This window comes from Macrobrachium nipponense, chromosome 1 (genome assembly GCF_015104395.2).
Source record: "Macrobrachium nipponense isolate FS-2020 chromosome 1, ASM1510439v2, whole genome shotgun sequence".
Taxonomy (NCBI): Eukaryota; Metazoa; Arthropoda; class Malacostraca; order Decapoda; family Palaemonidae; genus Macrobrachium; species Macrobrachium nipponense.
The window spans coordinates 142,998,034-143,018,033 of record NC_087200.1 but is presented as its reverse complement, the minus strand read 5'-3'; the positions used below and the strand labels follow the sequence as shown (position 1 = coordinate 143,018,033).

At 35.5% G+C, this 20,000-nt stretch overlaps 1 long non-coding RNA gene across 1 annotated transcript in view; it reads right to left on the bottom strand.

Moving 5' to 3' along the window:
• Nucleotides 1–20,000, bottom strand: part of LOC135220297 (uncharacterized) — a 123,518-nt gene that overhangs the window by 25,602 nt on the left and 77,916 nt on the right. Inside the window, exon 2 of the long non-coding RNA XR_010315643.1 lies at nt 18,683–18,779. This is a non-coding gene — a long non-coding RNA (uncharacterized LOC135220297). The remainder of the gene's footprint in view (nt 1–18,682; nt 18,780–20,000) is intronic.

Here is a 20,000-nt window from a genome sequence, read left to right as displayed (position 1 = left end):
CGTAGGCCGTTTGAATTATAGGTCGGGGTGTTGTCTCAAGCAGGGAGCTTGGACTAATGTTTATAAACAATTGAATGACTACAGGTGACGGCATGTTATCTTAGCCTACATACTTATTGTATACGTCATCTTTAGCGTCTCTAGTCTGATCACATTCCTGCAAGCAATCTTTTATATATATGGACTAACATTCCATATTTTTATTATGTAAACACTTACATTAGCTCGGTCAGCTACCAAAACCAGCTACTGAATATTACTCAAACTTGACTTGCATTTGACTTATAGGAGTGTGATACAGACACTATGTGAATATATATATATATATATATATATATATATATATATATATATATATATATATATATATATATATATATATATATATGTAAATAAAAATTCATGGTGTACATGAATTGATTCAAGTAATAAAATATAAAACAATGATATTGGTAAATAATAGTGATCACGTGATATATAATGATACAGTTTTTTCACTTCATCTCATTAAGATACATATGCTACAGAAAATACTAATGTACTCTGATAATTGCATAGAATGAAGATTAACATGATAAAAATCATATTTTAACTGATAAAAAATTTCATATATGAATTGATAAAATTATTAATGTTTATGCTGATTGATTCGTTGATTTTTATGCTAAAATGTTATATATCTGATACATTAATCAATATACTAACTCATATAACTGCAGATATTGGTAAGATAAAAGGTAACAGATTGATTATAGGCTACCTGATTTGTTTATACATATGTATATGGATTCATATAATTATGATTAATATATGTGCACTTTAAATAGATTCCTATTGCGTACACGCAAAGATATATTTCGATTCTGTTATTTATGATCATTTATATATAGATTCCTAGTGCGTACACGCAAAAAATATATTTCGATTCTGTTATTTATGATCATTTATATAAGAGATTCCTATTGCGTACACGCAAAGATATATTTCGACTCTGTTATTATGATAATTATATAATCGGAAACATGATATTTAATATATATAGGATACATGACCGAGGTTATACTACTTCATTTTTAACTAGCGTTCGAACAACTTGTCGTCCATTACACAGTTCCAGACAACCACCTATAGCCCAATGAAACGGCCTATTTCACAGGGTTAAAACAAGGGGAAAATTTGCCTGGGCGGGTCCAACATTCTATATTGCGCTCATACTTATTCTCTGCATCCTAAGCTACACGATTACGTTCGCGATGAATAGATCATCCCAGCACGAGTCCTTCGCCAGCAAAGTAGAGTTGAATATCCTTCGGGTCGTAATTGTCGGAAGTATGTCCCTTTCGTAGTCGATTCCGACAGCCGCCGGAGCGTTCCGCATTAAAACGAGATTAACGACGAGATACGGTGTCGGTCGAAGAAGTCCATGAAATTCCTTTCACATTGTAGGCGGTTGTTACTTGACTGTAGTCGTCCGCTGCGACGAACGATTTTTTGAAGTTGCGAGGTGAAACTCTCGTACTGCAGGATACTGTAACCAGGTTCCATTAATCAGCCTGCAAGTTAAATTATACTTGTCACAAGGGCAAAGTAAATTCAGATAACATCCAAATACGGGAGGGGAGAGAGCCATTTAGACCAGACTTAACCCACATGAATTCGCTGATATTTTGGAATTCAAAAGAGTCCGCTGTACAAACTTTTTATCCATGGCATTAACAATGAGTGAACCTATCCAGGTCTATGATGACTGTAAAAATATCCATAATTATAAAAAATAAACAGATATTCAATACGAATCCCCAAGAAAATTCGATATTACTGGTAGTAAGTTACAGACAAAGAAGTGTGAAACAGAGCTATTTGTAAGATTGCCAGGCAACATAAGAGTCAAAGAGAAGATTAATCATGATTCTGTATTTCTCTATGCTAACTGAAATTAAGTTGTGATAAAATCTGATCCTATGTGCCCTAACAAAAGTTTCATATTCAATTTTCTCGCGCGCATCCTCTGAGGTTAATTTTAAAAACTTTATTAATAGGTAGGAGATGCAACGAAAAAAACCCACTATGTAACTAATTTCTAAATAAACTTTGGGTTTTTCAAGAAAATGTGACATTTTCCCATGAATGTTTTACTTGAATTGTAATAGGCTAATGTTGCAAGTAAATATTTTACATATATATCTTGATACTTCTAAATGTCTATGAGGTTCAGAAAAATTAATTCATTTTGTTGTTATAGAAATTCTATTTGCTTATTTTGTTATTATTTTTAAAAATGATTGCAACTCCTTAGCTAAAGTTGCATTGCGCACACCGATAGACACTTGTACCTAACGTCTGCCATGCCCATGAGAAGTTCGGGCTAGGCAGTCCTTTCTCCAGTCAATCTGCTTTTGCAAGCGCGAGATGAAGCCTGTGTAAGCAGATTATTGAGGTTAAAAGGAACAAATACTGATACGGCAATGATGACGTCGTCACTTGGCAGGAGATTGCTCTCAGCCAGCTAAGAGTTACGTTACTTGCTGTAACAAATACGACTTTAGGAGATAAATTTTTTGTTTTTAAAATACTCAGACCCACATGAGAAGAATGTCTGAAAAAAACAGTACCAAAATTGAACAATATATTAGTTTCATGTTGGAAAAACTGCATGATTATGTTAAATTAAATATTCCTTATTGAAACTAATGAAAAAGGTTTCCATACAAATTCTATATATATTATTAGCCCTGTATAAGATTCATATAGGATTATTTCATAGATAACATTTTCACTTCTAGACTTCCTGACTTTAAAATCTCTTTTATTTTATTTTATTTATTTTATTTATTATTATTTATTTATTTTATTTATTTATTTAATTTTTTTTTTCATTGACTACGAATATAAATCACCGGGACAGACAATATGTCAGTAGATTTTGGATATGTGTTTGAACTTTTAGCTTATTTGTCATTACTAAAGCATTAAGTTAGAGTTCAATTCTTTACGCATATATATTTGGATATTTAATTATCTATGGTTACATTTTGCTTATTGATTTTTATCGTTATTCCTTTTTTTTTTTATAAATTGTAACCCTTCCGACTTCTTACGGAGTGTATATATTGACTCCACTTGTATCCATATTTATTTTGTTTTTATTTATTAATTTATTTATTTGATATATTTTTTTATATGTATTTGATAGATTAATGGTTGCTTGAATATGTGGAAAAGTGTTCTATCGGCGTACCGTATAAGGCTACTTGCGGCATCAATTCTGTAGATACAAGATATAAATGATAAAGGTATTTAAAACCGCGAGAACCGCTATAATCCAGTTCGGATCCAATATCACGAGTTGTAACTCGTAAGACATTGACACTTCCTATTTAATTATCCGTTATTCTACCAAACCGATTGACTGGGTGATAAAATATATTATTGGTTTTCTTAATGGATAGGAATTCACACAACGTGTTATGGAGATTATTATTGATTTACACCACCCGAGTCACAGATTATTATGTGTTGAATTCCATTTTACTGATTTAGCACTCATAAATATTCCTAACGCACTCAATTGCGGTGTTTGTTTTTAGTGCTATTAATTCTATATAACGTGTCAAGGAACTATTAACACTAAGAAGTGTTCATTCCCTCTGTCAGACTCATAATTCTGTTAATAATTCTACGTATTTTCTTTCAAGGATTGATTTTGCACAGGATAGGCCCTTAAACTGACAGGTGTCTTAGTGTATCCCTTGTTTTCATGACACGTGTTACAATCAGTTATGTGCTTTTTATATCTGTAAGCATTGTAGGCCAGTAAAACAGTGATTTGGCTTTCTGTGACATAGGAGGGAACCCTGGATGACGGAATGCAACCAGTTTATGACGATTGGTATGAGAGAGATTATTACTACTACCTGGTCGTTAGTCATCTGCTGTGTTCTTCGGGTTTTCCTCGTCACAGACCTACATAGAACATTACATTTGATTACATTATTCTGATACACATACTATAAATATACTTTTGCTTTAGGGTTTCTGCTCGAAGTGTTTATTGTTTTTGCTTAGCCGCTGACCCTGTTTCCGTTCGAAGTGTTTATTGGTTTTGCTTAGCTGCTGACCTTGTTTCCGTTTGAAGTGTTTATTGTTTGGTGTTTATTGTTTTGCTTATCACTGTTGACACTTGCTTTGTTCAGTTTGTAACAGTTCTGCGCTCCAACCCAGATATTCAATGCTCGCGATCTCTTGGGTTAAGGAATTTTCTTGTTTAGATACGGTTTTAACAATAGGCACGGATGTTTCTATATCTTTTAGTCCAATTAATGGTTCTTTGCTGTATGGTGCGGGATTGCGGGATAATGCGTCAGCTATGATATTTGCTTTCCCAGGTAGATATCTTATCTTGGCTCCAATAACCTGAATGATCATTTGTCACCGAGTTCCTTTTGGACTGTGATTAAAGCCTTTGAAAAACTCGGTAAAGGACTCATGTTCAGTAAGGACTTTATCAGGATAGCCATAGATTATGAACTTAAAATGTACTAGTGTTAAAGATACCTAGCCCTTCCTTGCCTATTACTGCATATTTACTTTCAGAGGGCTTTAGTTTACGTGAATAAAAAGCTATAGGGAAGAACTGTTTATCATATTACTGAAGTAGTACCCCTCTTACCCCTTGGTCTGAGGCGTCTGTTGCAATAAAAAAAAAATTCCTTATTTAAATCAGGGATTTTTAAGTTAGGTAAGCTGCATTTTCCGCTTTTAAGATATCGAACGCCTGTTGATGCTTTTCAGACCATAATAAATCTACGCTCTTCTTCGTAAGATCTGTTAAAGGAGCTGTCATGATTGAAGAGTTACATATTTACATACGATTGTAATACCCACTACAGCGCAAAAGTGCTGTATCCCCCTTTTACGTTAATAAGTACCGGAAAGTTATGAATAGCCGACACCTTACCATGGACTACTTTTAAGACCTTGACCAGACACATAAAACCTAGATAAACATGTTCGGTTTTAAAAAACTCTCATTTAGATATGTTACTCTGAGATTATTTGTCTTTGTCTCTGTAGCACTAGCTCTACTTTATGTGAATGTACTTCTAAGGTATTAGAAAAGATTACAAGATCATCCATATAGGCATGTAGGTTATCCCCTAAAAGTCTCCAAACACTATATTGTAATTGGGGCGCAACGTAAGCCGGAGGCATACGTAAAAAATTGATAATGTCCCCTGAGTGTGCTGAAAACGGAGTATGAGGTACAATCACTTAGGTAATGGTATCTGGTAAAAGCTTTTAAGTAAGTCCAAGCTGGTGAAAAATTTATTCTAACCTAACAGAGATAAGATGTCGTCGGTACATGGCACTGGAAACTATCGGGAGTCGTTTCCTTGTTTAAGCGACAGAAATCTACGCAGATACGCCAAGTCCGATCTTTTATGGCATGACGTTTGAGGGAAAAAATTATATGGGCTTATTTGATTTCCTAATGACTCCTATTACTAACATTTTTCAACTTCGTCATTTATCTCTATTTTGAAATTTCATTGGGGTTCTACACGAAGGTACGTATATGGCTTTATGTTTGTCCTTAGACCGTATTTAGTTTTCAATGACATCCGTTTTTCTCCCAGAGATCACTCGCTAGTGGAGAAACTTCCTGGTATTCAGGTAAAAGATAAAAAAAATTTCTGCTGAATCACCTCTGCTTGAATGACCTTACTGATATTACTTTAGATAGATTATCAGAGAGATTCATCCACGACTGGTTGGGCGGGATTAAAAGTTAGCAACAATAAAAGAAATGCGATATTTATATGTATAGGTTTTTGTGGATTACTATATTAACTTGTTTGCAGCGAGTCAACCGTGTCTAGGGCTTTGTTCGCGGAAATCGTTATATTTCAGAGTGTCGGGAAGGATTAAAATTTCATTTCCCAGCAAAGTCTTTTTACACGCACTAAGACATTCGAGGGTGCATGCTTCTCGAGATTTTGCGTGCAAAGTGCGACTGCGGTTGTGGGAGAATTCTGTTGGGTCATTTGAACAATGTTACGATTTATGAGACAAATGTATAGTTCCTTTATATAAGTTATTATTTGATTAACTGTCTCATTTTTGTTCAAACGGATTTTAATATGTTTGAAGGTTTATAGGATTTCCCTTTGATAAACACGCCTTATTTTGCAGGATGTAAGTTAATATTTTGTATACCCCTAGATGAATCTTACAATTACACTAGATACAGATCAATGTTTTTTATAACTATAGAGGTATCTGTAAACGCTCGCTTATCCGGACTTCTCATTAGGGAAGTTCGAACAACAGACGGTGAGTCCGTAAATACAGGATATTACGTGTACTAAAGGAATAAACAAGATATTCTAATTTTTACGGCGCGTACAGTCGGGCTTTATCCACCACTACTTATAATAACTTACGTATTAAAAAGAAACGAAAACCTGCTCTGATTACTTTATACGGTCGTGTGTTTCATAGGAAAAATCCTTTTTAATTCAAAAAGATATCGGTATGTATGAACCAACATCGCTTTTCCCCACTCTGCTAGAGTCGCTTATTGTATGGAATTTGCTATGCTTTGAACACTTCGGCAGTTTTTGACTGACCTTGACCGCTTGACTAGGTGGGACACAGTCACCGAGTTTGCTTGTTTGATTCTGAACGGGCTACTGTTTCTATTTTTTTTTTTATAATAATTAAGATCCTTCTCTTTATTACCATCGGCAACGTATTGTGTGTTTTTAGTATTATGTTGCTGGTTACGTCTAAAGCAATGAATGACGAACTATTAGGAACTGAGCGATTACTATTAAGACAAGTTATCACTACTGCATTCAATATTAACTGTTTGTACTTCATTCTTTGCTAAAATTTGAAATAGTGAGGGATCCTGGTCAGCGCATTTAGCCTGATGAAAGTTTTTTACAGACATGTTATTCCTTGCAATCCAGCCATATTTTTAAAGTTAAGTTGAGTCATTGAGGTTCGATATTTTATATAACTCAAAAAACTCAAGGCTAAAACTGCGAGCGGGACTTTGCAAAGGAGCATTTATTGTCATGACCCGAAATAGTGTTACCTCTAATTTATATAGATTTGTACGGGTGTTCCACTTGTTTTTTGTGTGTTTTCTAATCACTACGGTGCTTAACGACCCTATCCATGCATCTGTATAAATACAGACGTCCACTGCGTAAACGCATATTCACTGTTTAATATGATTTGTTACGTAAGGGATTAATAATCACCCAAAATGATAAAATTAACATAGTATATGATTATGATATTTCAGTAGAACTTCTGGAAACAGACACTCAAAGATAAAAACTCGCAGTAGCGAAATCTCAATGATGTTGATAATTTCTGTAAAAAGTAAGATTAAGAATGTCTCGTAACTTCAGCCACAGGAATAACGAAATTCGACCTGCAAAGGAAACACTCAAAGTTACTCCAAATGAATAAAAAATTGTACTTAGCTTGCTTTTGTGGGAAGTCACGGTGTTCCGATAACGACACACGGCCTTGGTCCTCCTTCTCTATTTAGCGGATGACCTGGTTTGGCTTCAGTTTCCCCCTGAGCGTTGTTTCGATGATTCGAGCCCTTGAAAATCCGATGCTGCAGACGCGTTCGGTTTGTTTCTTGCAGTGCCGGAAACGCTCACTAACGATGTTTTCTTGAATGATTCTAATGAGAGACGAAGCTTGCGTTGTCGTAGGAAAAAGGACACGTCGGTTTTGTTTCTTGAAGTTATTCACTAACGATGATACTAAGTTGCTTGAAGAATCTCTTGCTTTCGTCGTCGTTAAAGAGTTCTTGTTGTTTTCTGAAGTCGCTCACTAACGATGATACTATTTGTTGCTTGAAGAATCTGCTGCTTCCGTCGTCGTTGACTTCTTATGATACATGATTTACTATTCTGGTTTTTCTTCGTAGGACGTTGTAGAGTTCTTCTGGTACGCTGGCCACCAATATTAGGGCTTGTGCCTTGTATGATAAGGCGCCCTTATGAGGTAATGTTAGACTAGCGATAATCTTACGCTAAGTCGGTTGGTATTGCACTTCCATCTTCAATGGAGTGTCTGGGGGTTTGTAGATCATTTACGAAGTCGGTATTATCTTGTTGGTTATTACGACGATGTGTTAAACTCATGGTGAGGAGGTTCTTGTAGAAAACACGAAATATAAAACTATATGTATTCTTCTGAAGTTTTACATGGTGAAGATCAGATATGATTGTACAAGTCTTCTAATAACGATAGCTTGATCGCTTCTGCCAATGATGATGGCTAATCCTATTCCTCTACATGATAAAGCTTAGGTAAAGAGGTACAGGTCTTCTAATGACGATCGCTAACTCTGTTCTGCCTGTCTACCATCTCTGTTACAAGTTATGAAGGAACAGACAGTAGTTCGAACATATGAACATACATACAAATGACATATAGTTCATACGAACACACAATCAAAATGAGACACGCTACAGATCACGTAGGCCGTTTGAATTATAGGTCGGGGTAGTTGTCTCAAGCAGGGAGCTTGGACTAATGTTTATAAACAATTGAATGACTACAGGTGACGGCATGTTATCTTAGCCTACATACTTATTGTATACGTCATCTTTAGCGTCTCTAGTCTGATCACATTCCTGCAAGCAATCTTTTATATATATGGACTAACATTCCATATTTTTATTTTTTATTATGTAAACACTTACATATATATATATATACTATATATAAGTGTGTGTGTGTCTGCATCCAGCCGGGAGAAGGGTGAAAAGAAATGCCCTGAACTAAGTGCTTTCGTGCATCTGTACACCTCATCAGGTGTACACTGAAGAGGTGTACAAATATATATATATATATATATATATATATATATATATATATATATATATATATATATATATATATATAGAGAGAGAGAGAGAGAGAGAGAGAGCAGAGAGAGAGAGAGAGAGAGAGAGAGAGGGGGGGGGGGGAAGAGGGGGGGGAGGGGGGGGGGGGGGGGGGGGGGGGGGGGGGGGGGGGGGGGGGGGGGGGGGGGGGGGGGGGGGGGGGGGGGGGGGGGGGGGGGGGGAGGGGGGGGGGGGGGGGGGGGGGGGTCGAGAGAGAGAGAGATAGAGAGGAAAATACAGAGATTACGAGGTTAATCTCAGTGAGTGACCAGAAACAGCTTTTCAGTCCATCCCAAGATCTCTTATCATTGCAGTCACCCATCCCTCCCTCGACCAATCATGGCCACTATCATCGAAACGAGCGTCAACCGCGTAGAACGACTGCAAAAGGGAAAATGGGAAACGCATCGTTAGTGAAAGTGTAACGCTCCGAAGAGCATTTAATAACTATGAAGTCGATCTCTCCAGGATGAGAGGATCTCATGACGGACTTTCTAGTCCGGGATGGAGAGCCTCTCGTATTGCTTTGCACTCATCCCACGCCTCTCTCGCTTCCACAAACCCTACCACAAGCCTCCCTCTCATGACGTTATTTGTAACCACCTCATTCTCTCTCATTCCCTGTCCCGGCCTTTCTATGGGTTCTAGGGTTTCTTCACTAAATACTAATTACATTTACACGCCTGTCTTACTCCGGCGAACGTATTACAGTAGCCATCTCTCATCTCTGAACGTCTCAGAATTATAATTATTTCTCAGTTTCCTATCTTTAGTTCTCTGAAGATACTGCAAATCCATCTTTAATTTCTCTTTCAATATAATGCATTCCCCATCCTTCATTGTCTGAACATAACGGAATATGTTTCCTTCATTCTTTGAACTTATTTCAGTCCCAATCCTTAATTCTCTGAGCACATTTCGGTTCCCATAATTAATTCCCTGAAAGTAGTTCAGTTCTTACACTTCAGTCTTTGAAGTGTAATAATCTGAACGTATCTGAATTTTCATTTTTAATGAGCAGAATAATTCTCATTTCCACCCGACTTTCTTTATGTATCTCAGTTTCCATCATAAATTCTCTTATCACCCAAGAAAATCCTCGGAGATGTGTTGAAATATCTAATCAGCAACAGAATAATGCAAATGCATCTTGGCTTTGTTAGTTGGATTTCGAAAAAAAGGCCAGCGATATTTTGAGGAAATATCGCCCCCCACCTAACAGCACGCCATAAACAGGAGAAACCTACAGTATGCTACAGCATTTTTGGCGGGAAATGTCCATGACCTTATTCAATGTTGCACTGCGATTGGCTATTATAGCCTGTGTTTGCTTCTGGGCAACCCTTTGTTGTCAGATGTCACATTTTCTAAAGATTCAAGCTGAGTTCTGTAAAGCAATTTTGTTGATTTTGTTCTCTTTTTCATGAGCTTAATAATTGGATAACCATTACACGTTTCCTAGGATCTACTCGTAATCCAAAGTTACTTTAGTGTAGTTACTTTGTATTGTATTTGGGTATATGCTTACGCAGACTCTGACGAGTAAGTAATTATAACCATTTCGTTGAAATAAAGAACTTGTTCAACTTTTTATTCTCTCGTAGTAGCCATCTTGCTTGGTGAGACATACCCGCGTGAAGTCAGATTAATCAACAGATATCACAAGTTTAACATACGACTAGAATTTGAGAAATATCTAGAAGTGTTCGTGAACTATCGGTGATAAGATTAGTGTGAAAATAGTAGGATAAAGCGTCTTCTAAGTTAGTTTATCAAGTGTAATACTGTAAATCAGAACAAGATGGCAGTAAGTTCCAACTGCGGGAAGAAGTGGCGTAATTTAGCTTGCTTGGCGGATTCGCAATACGATGAGGTAGCAGGAAGGGAACTGGCATTTCTCATCTATGAAATCAGCAACAGTCCTAACCAAAAAGATACAAAAGCATTCATAGATATATTAGAAGGATATAATCCTTCAAACTGGAACAAATCTAATGAAAACATCTTGAAAATAATTGAAGAAGTTCCAAATAAAATCCAAGTGGTCAAGAGACTCATAAAGAAAATATACATAAACCAACATATTCCGACAAAGAAAATGAATAAGGTGAATCTTGTGAATATCCTAATTGATGCATTAGGAAAAAGAATGCCAAAAGCATGCAACTGTGTAAGGTTTGGTATAGCATAGTCAATCCACAAAACCTAATCAGAAAATGTGCTGCATGCAACATTCCGACCCATCCACAGTGTCTGAGGTAATGCAAGATTTGAGAAAAGATACAAGAATTTTTTGTTCAACATGTCTATCATGGATAGACAATGTTATTAAATCAAGATTGAATGTACAAATAGTTGAGGATGAAGAAGAAGAGGAAGAGGAAGAAGAAGAAGAAGAAGAAGAGGAAAACGGAAAGAGAAGTAAACAAAATGAAATGACAGAAAAAAATAAGGAAAACAAAGAACAAGATAAAAGTATGGATGCAGAGATACTCATTGATACTACATATGAGGCAATAAAGCAGCATACCTACGAAGAAATAAATTACGATATGACAACAGAAAAGCAAATCCCGAAGAGGCTCTACCCAGATCTACACAATGACGGGAAAGAGGAAAAAATAGACAAGAAAGACAAAATCTGCAACCTTTTGAAAAGAGGGAATTGCAGATTTGGAGAAAGATGTTACTACAAACATCCTAAGGTATGTCAAAACTATGAAATATATGGTAAATGTGCATACTAGATGGCTATGGGGATGATTGCAGAGATCTGCATCAAAAATATGTAAAAACCTAAAAGAAGGAAAAGGATGTAAGTTCGACAAAAAATGCAAATATATGCCACCCTGTAGCCATGAATCATAATCAATAAATAACCAACCAAGTAATATAAAATCCAAAATAAGAAAGAAACAAATAAAGAGAGAAATCAAGAATATCAGGTAAAAGAGAAAAACAAACCACCAATGAGATATGCAGAGGTGTCAGCAAAAAATTTCAAAGCATCAGCTCCGAAATTCTACTCAAGAGATAATAACTGTATTTATTATGCAAGAGGATATTGCAGAAACGGAGAAAATTTGCAGATTCAGACACAAAATGAATAATTATGATGAAGGAAGATCAAATATTATGGAAAAGTTGGATTTTTTAATGTCAGAATTTCTGGAAATGAAAAAAAGAACAACATACCAGAACAGGAAAGAGACATGGGAAAATCCTTATTACTACCATTATTAAATGAAGGAGAAAAACACGCAAACCATCATAGTGATGAATGCGCAGGGTTTAGTTACGAGTAACTCAAAAAGAAAAATAGAGTACTTAGAAGAACTAACCCAAAATGAAAAGAAAATAGATATAATGAATATAAGTGAAACCTGGTATTCCCCAAGAGACTGGGAATGATGATCAAATAAAAGGGTTCCAAACTTATAGATCAGATAGAAAAAATAGGAATCAAGGGGGAACCGCAATATATGGGAAAGACAAAAAACAATGAAAAATATAGTAACTCAGAATGTGAACTAATAGCGGTAGAATTTGAATCTGAAAAATTAATGAACATAGTAATATATGACCTCCTAATACTAAAGAATTTGACTTAATAATTGAAAAATTGGATAATATATGTAGAAATCACAAGGACTGGACTATTCTCCTATCTGGTGACTTCAACTTTCCTTTCGTAGAATGAAGAACGAATAGGAGATTGTGGTTGTACTTATACATATAAAAAAGAGATTAATAGTAGTGCAGAAGATAAGAGGCAATTTGAAAAGCTATTAGATATGCTACTAGAATACAACATTCAACAAATAAATCACCTGCCAACAAGAAAGGAAAATACTTTAGACCTAGTATTGTGAACGAGATGAATTATGTTAAAGAAATAATAGTTTATAATGCGAGTATTGCAGACCATAATGTCATAGAATTAACAGTCCATTCCAGCCATTCCAAAGCAAGTGAAAACAGAGATAAGCAAGAAATGAAAAAGTGGGAAGGATATGGAAAATACAACTTCTACAGTAAAAATATTAAAAATGGTCAGAAATTAATGAAGAATTAAACAAACATTGGGATAACATTTTCGTAAGTGATGACATAAGGGTAAATACGGAGATATTATATAAAATGGATTGAGAAAATAGTGGATAAATATATACCGAAGAAGAAAAGTAAACATCATTCATACATACCAAGAGACAGAAGGATCTTGTTCCAGAAAATCAGAAAGTGGAAAAAAGGTCTTGCAAAAGAAAAAAATGCATGGCGGAAAGTTATAGAACTAAAAAGTAAGATAGAAAATGCAGAACAAAAGATTATACAATCAAAAGAAAATGAAAAACGGGACTTGGAAGAAAAAACCCTATTAAATATCAAGCAAAACCCCAAACTATTATACTCATATGCGAAGAAGATGAATAAAAGAAGAATAGAAATAGGCCCTCTGAGAATTGAAGGGAGATTAACGAATGAAAAAAAGGAAATTTGCAACATACTGGCAGAACGATATAAGAGAGAATTCACCCCTAGAATAGATAATGAAGATAATGATATAGAAGTAAGGGACGAAAATAGTGAATATTTAGCTGACATAGAAATTAATGAAGCTGATATTGTGCAGGCAATTAATGAAATTAAAAATGGAGCTGCTGCAGGGCCGGATGGAGTCCCTGCTATTTTGTTAAAGAAATAAGTTCATTCTATCGCAAAGCCACTTGCAATATTATTAAGACAAAGTGTAGATACAGGCAAGATTTATGATGAGCACAAATTAGCATATATCACCCCTACTTTCAAAAGTGGATCAAGACTAGAGGCAAGTAATTATAGGCCTGTGAGTCTAACATCACATATTATGAAAGTGTATGAAAGGGTAATGAAGAAAAATATGAAACATTTAATAAAAAAATAATTTGTTTTAATATAGGTAGCAACACGGTTTCGTACCCGGAAAAAGTACACAAACCCAACTGTTAGTCCACCGTGAGAACATATTCAAAAATATGAAAAGCGGAAATGAAACAGATGTGGTTTATCTAGACTTTGCAAAAGCTTTTGACAAAGTAGACCATAATATATTAGCGAAGAAAATTAGAAAACACAATATCGTAGATAAAGTAGGAAGATGGTTAAAAGAATTTTTACACAACAGAAAACAGATAGTTATTGCAAACGATGAGAAATCGGATGAAACCAAGGTAATATCCGGTGTGCCACAAGGTACGGTGCTAGCTGCAATATTGTTTGTTATTATGATTGAAGACATAGACAGTAATGTTAAGGATTCGGTAGTGAGTAGTTTCGCTGATGACACAAGAATAAGTAGAGAAATTACTTGTGATGAAGATAGGAACGCTCTACAAAGAGACCTTAACAAAGTATATGATTGGGCAGAGGAAAATAGGATGGTATTTAACTCTGATAAATTTGAATCAATAATTATGGAGACAGAGAAGGAAAGCTATATGCATATAGGGGACCTAATTAATGAGACAATCACAAATAAGGAAGCAGTTAAAGACCTTGGTGTGATGATGAATAGGAACATGTTTGCAATTGATCAAATAGCAATTCTGTTGGCAAAATGTAAACGCAAAAAATGGGAATGTTGTTACGGCACTTCAAAACAAGAAAAGCTGAACACAGATTATGCTTTATAAAACATATGTTCGTAGTCCACTTGAATATTGCAATATGATATGGTACCCACACTATCAAAAGGATATTGCACAAATAGAGAGTGTACAAAGGTCCTTTACAGCTAGAATAGAAGAAGTTAAGGACCTAGACTACTGGGAAAGACTACAATCCTTAAAATTATATAGTCTAGAAAGGAGAAGAGAACGCTACATGATAATTCAGGCATGGAAACAGATAGAAGGAATAACAGAAAATATCATGGAACTAAAAATATCAGAAAGAGCAAGCAGAGGTAGATTAATAGTGCCCAAAACTATACCAGGAAAAATAAGGAAAGCACACAGGACATTAATCCACTACGCACCAGCATCGATAATGCAGCGTCTATTCAATGCGTTGCCAGCTCATCTGAGGAATATATCAGGAGTGAGCGTAGATGTGTTTAAGAATAAGCTCGACAAATATCTAAACTGCATCCCAGACCATCCAAGATTGGAAGATGCAAAATATACCGGAAGATGTACTAGCAACTCTCTGGTAGACATTAGAGGCGCCTCACACTGAGGGACCTGGGGCAACCCGAACGAACTGTAAGGTCTGTAAGGTCTGCATAAGAGACATTTTAGAGAGAAGTTATTCATGTATAGATTATTAATAAATAAAAAGCTATCTGAATGCAGTCTTTCATTTGGGAATCGCTGACACGTTCCATTGTAATACTTACTTGCAAGGTCTATTCTGAAAACATCTTTCAATGTTATAACTAAGATATATCATTTCAAGGTAATTTTGTTTTTATCACGGGAGTGCTCCATTCAACTCTAATTCTCTTGCAGAACTTCAGCAAATCAACTCTTTCATATCAAGTGACCATATTTAAGATACTGAAATTTCCTCTTAGAGTTGAAATGGGTCACTCAAAAGTATCAAAGGTGAAATTTTAGTAAGAGTATTGCAATATGTTGTAATCTACTGTAAATACGGAGGTAATGCAATATATTATATCTTTGTAATTTTTACAGAATACCTCGAATGATCTTTTTAGGACATCTCAATCTTGCATTGGAAGTAGAAAAGGAAGAAATATATTGCCCATTATGCGTGTCACAAACGGATGAAATTAAAGTTCTTTTGTGTGTCACATTTTGCATCTTGAGATATATAAGGCAATTTTGTCGTTTCTCTTTTTTCTCATGAGCCGAATTGAGTGGATAGGCATTACATATACACTAGGTACTATTCGAAGTTCGAAGTTTCTTAATCAAAAGTTTAATAACAGGTTTCTTATTCTGAATAGTTACTAAATATTATATTTGACAGCAAGTATAGCCGTATCGTCATCATAAAGATCTTAATTGAATTCTTGTTCTGTTGCATATTAGACAATTTCAAGATATTCATATGAAGGTTATCATTAAGTAAAATACAGCATTTTTTACTTTTGAACAAATATATAAGGAACTTTTAAGTATTTAAATGTATAGTTTTTATTTGGAAAGTGTAAACAAACCATGGTTTCCATGGAAACGTTTACGTGATTCCATCCACCAAATTCTTACTTCTCGAACCTGTTACCAAAACTTATTTCTAAAGCATATGGTTATGATTAAGAAATATTATTTTAAATTACTGTTGTCTTTCACCATAATGCCTAATCAGTTATACTGAAAGAGGTCGTTTATGTCTAAATGAAATGAAAGACTCTGGCTTCAAAGCCTAGCAGTATGAACTCTGAAATTTCAACACTTACCAGATAGCTATCTTGGAGGCTGGCGCTATCTGAGAATTAGAACTTGATCTTTTCCGCGCACTGAATTGCGCGAAAAATTTTCCAGTTATTTCCTTACCGGTAACCACTATCCGTTTACATCTTTTTATGGAAAAGGATAACACTTTCCCTTTAGAAATGCATATATCGGTCAAGAAGCCAAAGTAAACAGAGTACTGAAAAGCTTTGTTATATAATTATAGTGTGTAGCTTCTGCCTGCATGTCATTGTCGGAATTTAACATGAAAACTATGCACAACTTGTTTAACCGGAGGAGGGAAATAAGACTCACTGATGAGTGATGAAACAAGAAAGATAAAAAACAATTACGATGATAATACGAGTGTCGGAATTTAATTCCCTTGGACGCGGCATCTGCACCACACGCTTCTTAGGGACATTCAATCCTCAGATAGTGAACGTATCCAGAAAGCTGATGAACAGCAGGAAGTTAAGAATTCTGGTTATTACGATATGCAGTATTCATTCAAAAATGGCAGGTTTATACCACAAGCAAGCTACAAAGTAATTCATTTCAGGATGGCCGAGATAACAATTACTGAATGATAGTAAAAAACACTTCAGATAAATGTGTTTATTCATCTTAGCGTGCATTGCTCATCGATAAATAAAAAAATAAGAAAATTATGTAAGTAATGAAATTGACTGAACGCTCGTCATTCTTTGATATAACATTTTTCAAAAGCTTCCTTAAAATAATATTTTTTCATGGATATTACACCACGTGGAATAAACTTAAGAGAAACTATGGTCATGTTATGATTCCTCTTCATCTTCTTGAAGCTGGCAATGATACCATTTAAACGCTTAGTCTGATTATGATACACGAAAAGCAAAATCATAAACAAAAAATATCAAAATAAAAGTATTAAATCAAATTCATCACAGAGTCATTTTTGCAAACTTTTCATAGCAAAACGTAACAATGTAAATAAGGTATGCAAATCTATGTTTTATCAATTTTCCGCAGCCAAAAGTTTATTAACAGTAGCGATCATCAATTTTTGCCTTCATTTAAGTTTCCCCCTTCCAGTCATAATTTTGTTTTAGTTGTTCCACGATTCCGGTTCCTACGTTGCCTGTCTCATACTTTTACGATTCTAGTTCCGTTCTAAATTTCTCTCCTCTGTCACTTGCTACAAAAATGCACTGTTCTTTGCAGCCTCTTCTTCAGGAGTATAAATAACGAAGCTTTCACAACAGTCTCGCTCGGAGTTCCCTGTCTGTTCTTTAGCTTCCGCATGTCGCTTAATTGGCAGACTTTTCCAGGTTTCTTTCCATGTGTGAGACAAAGCTGACGTTAACCTTTCACTCAGAGAGAGAGAGAGAGAGAGAGAGAGAGAGAGAGAGAGAGAGAGAGAGAGAGAGGAGTCAACAAAAGAGAAAGAGAAACTCTCAATGGTGGTGTACCTCAAAAATCAAACGCCCTCTCTTCTGAAAGGCTGAATTACCTACCATGCGTTAGCTCTTCCCCAAGCAGCTGATAATTATGTTTGGATCTTCTTGCGGCAATTTTTAAGAAAGTACGAAGAGAGAGAGAGAGAGAGAGAGAGAGAGAGAGAGAGAGAGAGAGAGAGAGAGAGAGAGAGTTACGTGGTTCATTGTCGTTGCTCATTAGTTAGCCATAACACGTGTCGTAACTCTCTTGGTGAAAGGCACTTGAACCAATAATATTTCAGAAGGAATGGTACTTTCTAGATATTTTGCAAATGACCTGACTGTATGAACAGTTGTTATTAATGCTGCCAGAGAAAATTCTGTTTTGATATTTGCTGATAATCTGATAAAGTCTAGTCGTTCTGTTTCATACTTGAATTCATTGCTCTCAAACTTTTGCCACCCAGGCATCATTCAGTCTTCATCCATTCCTTTCTCTTGCATTCTCCTTATCGTTTAACTTTTACTTCTATTAACAATCACTGGGTAGTTAATGGCCTGAAACCCAGGGGTACTCGTGCAAAGAAGAGCCAGACGTGAAACGCCGTACAATAAATAACAAGAACTTGAAGCTAAACTCCAAAGAACAATTTTAAAATCCAATAACAGATTTCTCTGAGAGAATGAAATCTAAATTCCAAAGGAATGTTACGATACTTTTTTCTAAGACTCATAAACACTGGAATTTAAATTTAAAGAGGTTTTCAATCAGTAGGTAACGTGCATATTTTATGAAAGGTAAAAATATATTTTTGAAAATTACTATTATTATATTATTATTGTCATGCGTCTATACCACATGTTGTGACCAAGCTGTACAAGAGGGTCGGAATTAGAGTAGATGCGTAATGGAGTCTAACAAAAGTATTTTCATTCTACATACCTTTCAGGGGACGAGGGGAGGGAGGCTGGCACCGGCCTGGATTACCTGCAAGCTATCGTCCCGACTCTAGGATGACGGTGGCTTTGGAAGTTAATCACTGGAAAAATAATTATCTTTATAACATTTTGTTTTGCATATTAGATTGTTATTTTTTCAGGGCGAACATACATTGGTACGAAGCTAATCTAAGCAAAGAAAGACTTCACAAAAAAGGCCCTTATGAAAAATGTAATCTGAAATAAGATTATGATAAAAGAAGACAGTTCGGCTCACAAACTGCACAATTATGCCTAAATATAACGATAAACGATACAAACATGGAGGCAACAGTGTATGTACTACTTCAAAGTACAGAAATCTTACAGCCTCTCGTAAAATAATGAAAACCAGCATTGATATCAGTCAGTAAACCATCCAGTTTAACTATCAAAGAAACGGAATGCCAAGGGTAATTAGATGCTGGAAAGTTACTTATGGATGGCCAAACAAGATAGTGTCCAGTTATGGCCTAATATGCGTAAATGAATATGACCGTGGCAGGCGCACTTGTCAAATACAATTATCTTTGAGTTTAAGATATCACAATGTTAAGAGAATTCGACATGAAGGGGTGTTTGTGGCTTAATATTTGTAATCATGAAATAGTTACTTGTAGATAAGTGACAAATAAGAAGCATGTGTTGGAGAGGGTTCATTTCGATTTTAAGGACTCATTTGAATTCGACAGGACTATGTACGGCAGAGCCGATACCATAATAACTTCTATCTCTCTTAATAGACGAATGGATAAGTCGACCGTTAACATCTTTATATCTCATCCAGAAGCAGAACTTCGAATCTTGCCCAGTCAAAATTTCTTACCAAACATGATTCTCTCTGGGCCTAAGTTATTCTCAGGGTAAGGTGAATTCCATATTAAGGGTATTTGTGCTTTACACACACACACACACACACACACACATTATATATATATATATTATATATATATATAATATTATATATATATATATATATATATATATATATATATATATATATTATATATATATATATATCGCGTCTTTCCTACCGTACACCTTACAACAAAGGGCTAGTAGCCTGATGCGCCTTTCCCTACAACATCAGGCATGGTTTATTATTTGGCAAAGGGGTTTTTACGACCGCATGCCCTTGCTGTCATCAACTGCAGCTATAGGCGGTGGGCCTTAGACTTTTACAAAAAAAAGTGAGCATGGAAGGAGCAGCTGTCCTTTTAGTCGCCTTTTACGACACGCAGGACCTATGGTAGTAATATTCTTACACCCCTACCACAGGGTGG